Raw genomic sequence first — 6,934 nt, forward strand, 5'->3', positions numbered from 1 at the left:
GCTGGGTCTTTGTTGCTAGGTGGAAGTTGCTAGGAGCTCTGGACTGCAGTCTCCCATCTCTTGTTGACCTCTTGCTGACCTCTCCAGAATCCTGGTTGGTGAGAGGTTGTTAGTTCCTTGTTCCTTACCAGGACCTCCTGTTGTAAGATGACTCCTGCAGGTGTTTTCTCTTCTCTGTTGCCTGGCAAGGTTGGGTGGTCACTGGTTCATTTAACAGAGTGTCCTTTGGTTCTCTGGAATAAGGTCCTTCTCAGAGTAAATGTATAAAATTGTAAAAGTCAATGTTTGAAATAATGTATATTCCTAATTAGGTAAGTTGGCTTTTTTGTTGTGTGTTAGAACTCATCATCAGACCAAAGGCCATGTAGATCTTTTGTTGTTTTCTCAAATTGTATAGTTTTTTGAATGGAACTCCGTTGTTAGTTGCAATGTTTGTGCTTCTGTTCATTTCATCTCTCTCTCTTTTTTAAACAGTTATTTATTTCTAGTTGATTGATCACTGCTTTACAATATCAGTTTAATTTGTCATACATCCACACGAACGTCCCCTCGTTCTGGAATCTCCCTCCCACATCCCTTCCATCCCCACCTCTCCAGGTTATTTCAGAGCCCCAGTTTGAGTTCCCTGAGTCCTAACAGCAAATTCCCGCTGGTTGTCTATTTACAAATGTTGGCGTCCATGCTGCTCTCTCCATTCATCTCACCCTCTCCCTCTTTTTCACCACTCTTGTCCCTAAGTCTGTCCTCTATGTCTGCATCTCCGGTGCTGCTATGTGAACAGATTCCTCAGACCCATCCTTCTCAATTCCATGTTTTTCTCGTTCTGACTGACTTGCCTGTTTAATACACTCTAGGTTCATCCCCTTCCGTAGAACGGACTCAGATGTGTTCCTTTTTATGGCTGCATTCCAGCCAGGCTCTGACTGTTTCTTAACTGTGTTTTGAGGAGGGTCATGGAGCCATTGTGCTCCATTTCAGTTTGGGCTTCCAGCCTTAGTGCTCACAGCAGAGCTGCTTGTGGGTGAGCCCTCTGAGGTCTGCCAGCGTGGGGCTGCCCGCTCTTCCCTGGCGGGAGCTCTGTCTCCTCAGGCCCCTCAGGGCTCGGGCTCCAGGGTCACAGGGCTGCGTCCTGGCTGAGAGGAGCGGGGTTGCCTCAGTGCCCGCCAGCAGGGAGACACTGCAATAGGGAAAATGAGGACGAAGTAGACGTTTCCTGTGTCCAGCTGAGCGCTGACTGGAGGTCCATCTCCGAGACTCGGGGGTTGGGGCTCGGGGGGAGAACTCCATGTGCAAATGGCGGGTTTTCAGTTCGATTTCCTTTCGATGGCCTAGAGGATGACCTTCACGGATGTTCTTCTGAGTAGGTGGCCAGTTTTCCTGTCCCTGTTTCTTCAGAAGACTGTCCTTTCCTCTTGGCTCGTTCCTGGTTTGATTTTCATGAACTTACCACGTCCATATGTGTTCATTCCTGGCCTCTCTCTTCTCTCCTGGAGTCCCTGTGTCTGTGTTCCTGCCAGTTCCTCACTGTGGTGGTTACTACAGGGCCGTGCTGTAGTTTGAATTCGGAGAGGAGGATGCCTCCAGCTGTGTTCTTCTTTCTCAGTCTTCTTGGCCCTTTAAGGTCCTGTTCAATATTAGCAGCCTACTAGTAGGAGTATTTATGTTTCTGTGAAAAAGGGAATTCAATATCATTTTGTGATTTCAGTCAGTGTATTTGTTGATGGCTTTGCTTGCAATGGACATTTTAATTCCTCATTGTTCCAGTGCCTGAGCGTGGAATAGTTTTCTGGTTATTTGTCTTTTCTTTGGTTTCTTTATCAGTGCTTTCTAGTTTTCTGACTACTGGTCTTTTATGTCCTTGATTAAGTTTGTTGCTAAATGTTTTATTCTTTTGGATGCAATTATAAGTGGGATTTTCTTAATTTTTTTTTCTGATTGGTATTAGTGTACACAAATGCAAGTGAATTTTGTATATTGATTGGGATTGTAAGTTGTAGTATTTTATATGATTGTCAATTGATCAGAAATTTTTAAACTTTACTGAATGTAGTCTAACAACTTTTTGTGAAGTTATGGGGAAAATTTTATTTATAAAATCTGTTTCTCCCACAGACCCAAGGCATGGTGGTTACTAATAGACTTCCCACAGTACTTCTTCATTCCATTTGGACTCCTTCAAGGGCAGTGGAGCATCACAGATTTCCTTGAACTTCGCCTGGGTAAGTCTGAACTCTATAGAAAATTTTCATGCCTGTCTCATCTGACTTGTTTGTTTTGAAACATAATTTCCTTTCCGTGTAAAATGTACAGAAAACCTCTAGCAAAGGGAAAAAGTGCTCACATGTGCCACATCATCTAAAACAGTCTATGTGTTTTATCTAAAATGGGTGCATTCTCCTGCAGAACCTGCACATAGTCTCCAAAATCAGGACATCATATGGTTTCTACAGTATAATGTAATCCACAGCCCCACTTCCCTTTCAGTAATTGTTCAATTGTATGAATATAACTTTTCTTCCCATCTTTTTTTAAGAATGTTACTGAGATTTTCAGTGATTTGGACAAATTTGATGGATTTAAAGCAGACGGCGAATATGGGATCTGTGTGGCCTTTTCTATATGGATATTTTTCACTAAAGATGGTTTTAATGTTTATTCATGTTGTAAAATGTGTGAATCATGCATTCTTTTTTTTCTGCACAGTAATTAAAAATAAATAACATGCCATTTACCATTTAGATATTTGTAAGCATACAGTGTTGTAGTATGAACTGCCTTTCCTTGTTTTGCAAACCGGTTTAATAATGTGTACCCTGTGCGTGCTTTGAAGAAACTCAAGAAACTGAGTCATTTACTGAAATGGCCCAAGATATCACCTTAGATACCATCGTCATCTTAAACCAAATCAGGGGCTTCCTGGTGGTCCAGTAGCTAAGATTGGACACTCCCAAAGAAGGAGGCCCAGGTTCAATCCCTGATCTGAGAACTACATTTCCCATGCCACAACAATATCTGGCTGGCCTCAAGGAAGGTCGATCTGATGCAGCCAAATACAAAAAAAAAAAAATCAATATTAAAAAAAATAAAACCAAAGGAAAGGAAGGATATGGTCGTTCTACAGATTTACATCTTAGGTTTCCCTATTGATTAAAAAAAAAAAAAAAGAGTTTCACAAGACTGTCATCCTTCTATCTGGTATATACCAAGGATTCCTTTGAAATGAGATTTCTCTTGTAAATGTGACTCACAGAAGAGCCGTCTTGAACTTGGGTTTCAGAGATGAGCATGTGTCCTCTTAAAGAAAAGAAAGTTAATTAGGTCCAACTAATTCTCATGCTGAAGTGGTATATTTTGGGGTAGCATTTGCTCCCCTTCACTTTGGATGTATCCCAATTTGCTTACACAGTCATTGCCCGAAGACATCCTGATATTTGAAAGTTTTTAACTGTTAGAAGTAGAGCTGCTGTGTATAATTGTGTGATATTTTTTGTCTGGACACTTTTTCAAAGCTGTTTAGTAAGTGCTAGACGTGTAGTGTTCAGGTCACAGGTGAGCCTTGTTTAGCTGTGGAAAAATCCGGCTAACTTTCTCTGGCAGGTGGGATCTTCCTGGGTAAGGGATCAAACCTGAGTGTCTTGCATCATCACGCAGATTCTTTACCACTGAGCCACCAGAGAAGCCCCGTGCCCCCTTCCCCTTTTTGAGCTTACTGGATCTAATAGGTGTGCAGTGCTACTTCACTGCTGTTTTAGATTGTAATTTCCTAATGATATATGCTTTTGAGTATTTTTGATATGCTGATTTACTATCTGTATCTTTTCTTTGGCCAGGCGTTCAGATTTATACACTTTTAATGAGGTTGTTTGTTCCAGATATTTTGGTATATTTGGAGTACGATCCTTTATCATATATGTATTTTGTCAATATATTTTTCTGTGGCTTGTGTTTAAGTTTTGTGAATGAGGTTTTTCACAGTTTAAATTTATAATTTTTTAAAGTTCATGTTATCATTTTTATGTCCTTTTTTGGATAGACTTTAGTGTTTTGTTTTGTTTTGGTTAAATTTCATAAGCAAAACTAAGGCACTGTAGATACAGTTTTAAACAAAGCTGAGGTCCCATAGATACAATTTTGCCTTTTATCTGTTGAGAAGTTTGAGTGAGGTTGGTGTACATTATAAAATTATGTCTACATTCATTTGACTGGATATGGCTTCCAATTATTTTTGGAGATGTCATGAGAAGTCAGTTTCCCCAAGGGAAACTGGGCGGGTTCTGTGAAATATGAACTGTCTTCGATCCCTGGGAATTACTTTCTGTTTTTCTGGCTTTGGATTTGACTTGTTTGGATATGTCATACTAGTGGAATCACAGAATGTTTCTCCTATTTTGGTCTGGTTTATTTCACTTAATATAATGACCATAAGGTTCGTCCACATTGTGGCATTGTCAGAATTACCGACTTTGAAGGGCCGAGTCAGATTCCATTGTGTGTCTACCACAGTTTGTTTATGGAATTGGCTGTCCATGGACACTCAGATTGCCTCCGTTTGTTGGCCAGTGTGAATCACGCTGTTGTGACTATGACTGCAGAAATATGCATTTTTTTCAGCCCCCTTTTCCAAACCTTTTGGGTACATAGCATGAATTAGAATCGAAATATCTGTTTGTTCCATGTGTTAGTCTTGGAGTAATTTCTGTAGTGTCTTGTGCAGTGGCAGAACCATTTCAGTTTATCTTTTTGTATGGTAGAATACTGTTCAAGCTTTTGAATATACCCTGTGATGCATATTCATTCACCCACCGATGGACACTTGAATGTGTTCTACCTTTGGGCTATTGTGAATAAGGTCGCTATGAATATTTGTGTACCAGTTTTTGTTTGAAGTATTAACAACTACATAGTACTATGTATGAAAGAAACCACAAGGACCTACTCTGTAGTTTCAGAAACTGTATTGAATATCTTATGATAGCATATAATGGAACAGAATCTCCAAAGGAATATATGAAAAAGACACGATGCCCTGGTAATTATTGTGCCAACACTATGTATTTCTACACACCACTAAAATATTCACATTCGTAAGTATATTTCACTGCTTGGTTGTATAAAAATAGAGAAGTCGAACAGAGAAGAAATAAACTTCCTGTCATTGCTCATCATCATTTATGTACTATTACTACCTGTAACACTCGTTGTATAAATAAGTGCTGGACTAGGAACTTACATTCGTGTAAACCAAGAGATGGTGAAGATGTAAGGAAGTACAACTTACTGAATTCCTTAACGAAGGATTATGGAACTCTATGCACATGAAGTGAAGGAAAGTCAAACAGTTTAGTTTAGCCACATTCTTCCTAGAGTGATGAGCTTCCACCCCACCCAATGTTAGCTCACAATTAAATCCTGCAGTCATCTGGCCTCAGTGTGTGCTTCCTGTCATCCAGAACACAAAAGTGAGGAAGTCCTGACAAAATCGTTGCTATTTTTCTTTTTTGGATTTGTATTTTATCGCAGGGCTTGGGAAAAAGAGGGCCTAGCCTGTTTTCAGAGTTGCATCCCAAGGCTTGCTCTGGCGTGTTACCTATGTTGACAAACTGCTGATCCTGTTCAACAAAGGACAGTGATCTGCACTGCAGTATCTGTTGCTTGAGCTGGAATAGTAGGCATCCCTTCAAGTGCAGTCCTTCATGCTGAAGCAGGTCTACCTGAAGCAGTAGCATAAGATGAACACATTGATCATATAGACATCGCATCCCATGAATTTGTAAGAATTTTTCAGGTATACTGATCATCATTGGAGGAACTGACTTGTCCCAGTAATAACTGGAGTACCCAGCATAACATAACAGCATAATATGCTTACGGGTACTTCTTCCAGCGTTCTTTCTCCTACCTCGGTCATGAACAGGAGAAGCTGATGGCAGTGGTTCTTGAAATGTGTATCGATTCCTCGGCGGCACAGTCAGTAAATACTCTGCCTACCAATGCAGGATATGGAAGTGATGTGGGTTTGATCCCTGGGTCGGGAAGATAACAATTCATACACTCGTTTTATGTGAGCAAGTTTTATACTCATGAGTGTTTTTCTTCTGTATACAGAATATATAGGTGAACTATAAAGAAAGCTGAGCGCAGAAGAATGGATGCTTTCGAACTGTGGTGTTGGAGAAGACTCTTGAGAGTCCCTTGGGTTGCAAGGAAATCCAACCAGTCCATCCTAAAGGAAATCCGTTCTGGGTGTTCATCGGAAGGACTGATGGTGAAGCTGAAACTCCAGTTTTTGGAGAGCTGACTCATTTGAAAAGACCCTGATGTTGGGAAAGATTGAAGACAGGAAGAGAAGGGGACGATAGCGGATCAGCGACCCAATGGTCACGAGTTTGGGTAAACTCTGGGAGTTGGTGATGGACAGGGAGGTCTGGCGTGCTGCGGTTCAATGGGGGTCGCAAAGAGTCGGACACGACCGAGCGACTGAACTGAAATGAACAGAAAAACAATTGCTGTTCAAGGACACTGAAAGAACCCTGATGTTGAAAAGCAGATCTGTATTGTGAGCAATGCTTAGAAATCCATGAGTTGACACATAGTATTACGCCTATCATCCTTGTAGTTCCCTCAGTGAAATATGTTGCGAAAAGCTCTTCCTTTGTGGTATAGATTCATGAAGAAGCTAAATAGCATGAATCCTTTACGTTGACAACTGTGAATTTAAATCACCTGTGAATCCTATGTGACAACCACACATACCAACATGATTTATTAGTATTCTATCAATATTTTTAGTCCTACTGTATTTCAACTAAAAATGTCACTATACAATGGTGCATGAAGTCAAGACATAAAATCAGGGCAACTACAAAATATTCCATCCTTTGAGAAAGGGAGTGAAAAAATAATGTGCTTTGTCTATTGCATTTTTATGTATTAG

The 6,934-nt window shown here is 40.4% G+C and overlaps 1 long non-coding RNA gene across 1 annotated transcript; it reads left to right on the forward strand.

Annotated features, from left to right (window-relative positions):
* The first annotated feature begins 1,942 nt into the window (after positions 1-1,942).
* Positions 1,943-6,697, forward strand: LOC129653863 (uncharacterized). Its single transcript, XR_008715247.1, has 2 exons — positions 1,943-2,219; positions 6,106-6,697. It is a non-coding gene; the product is annotated as an uncharacterized LOC129653863 (long non-coding RNA).
* Positions 6,698-6,934: the final 237 nt, after the last annotated feature.

Source organism: Bubalus kerabau, chromosome 5, assembly GCF_029407905.1.
Source record: "Bubalus kerabau isolate K-KA32 ecotype Philippines breed swamp buffalo chromosome 5, PCC_UOA_SB_1v2, whole genome shotgun sequence".
Taxonomy (NCBI): domain Eukaryota; kingdom Metazoa; phylum Chordata; class Mammalia; order Artiodactyla; family Bovidae; genus Bubalus; species Bubalus kerabau.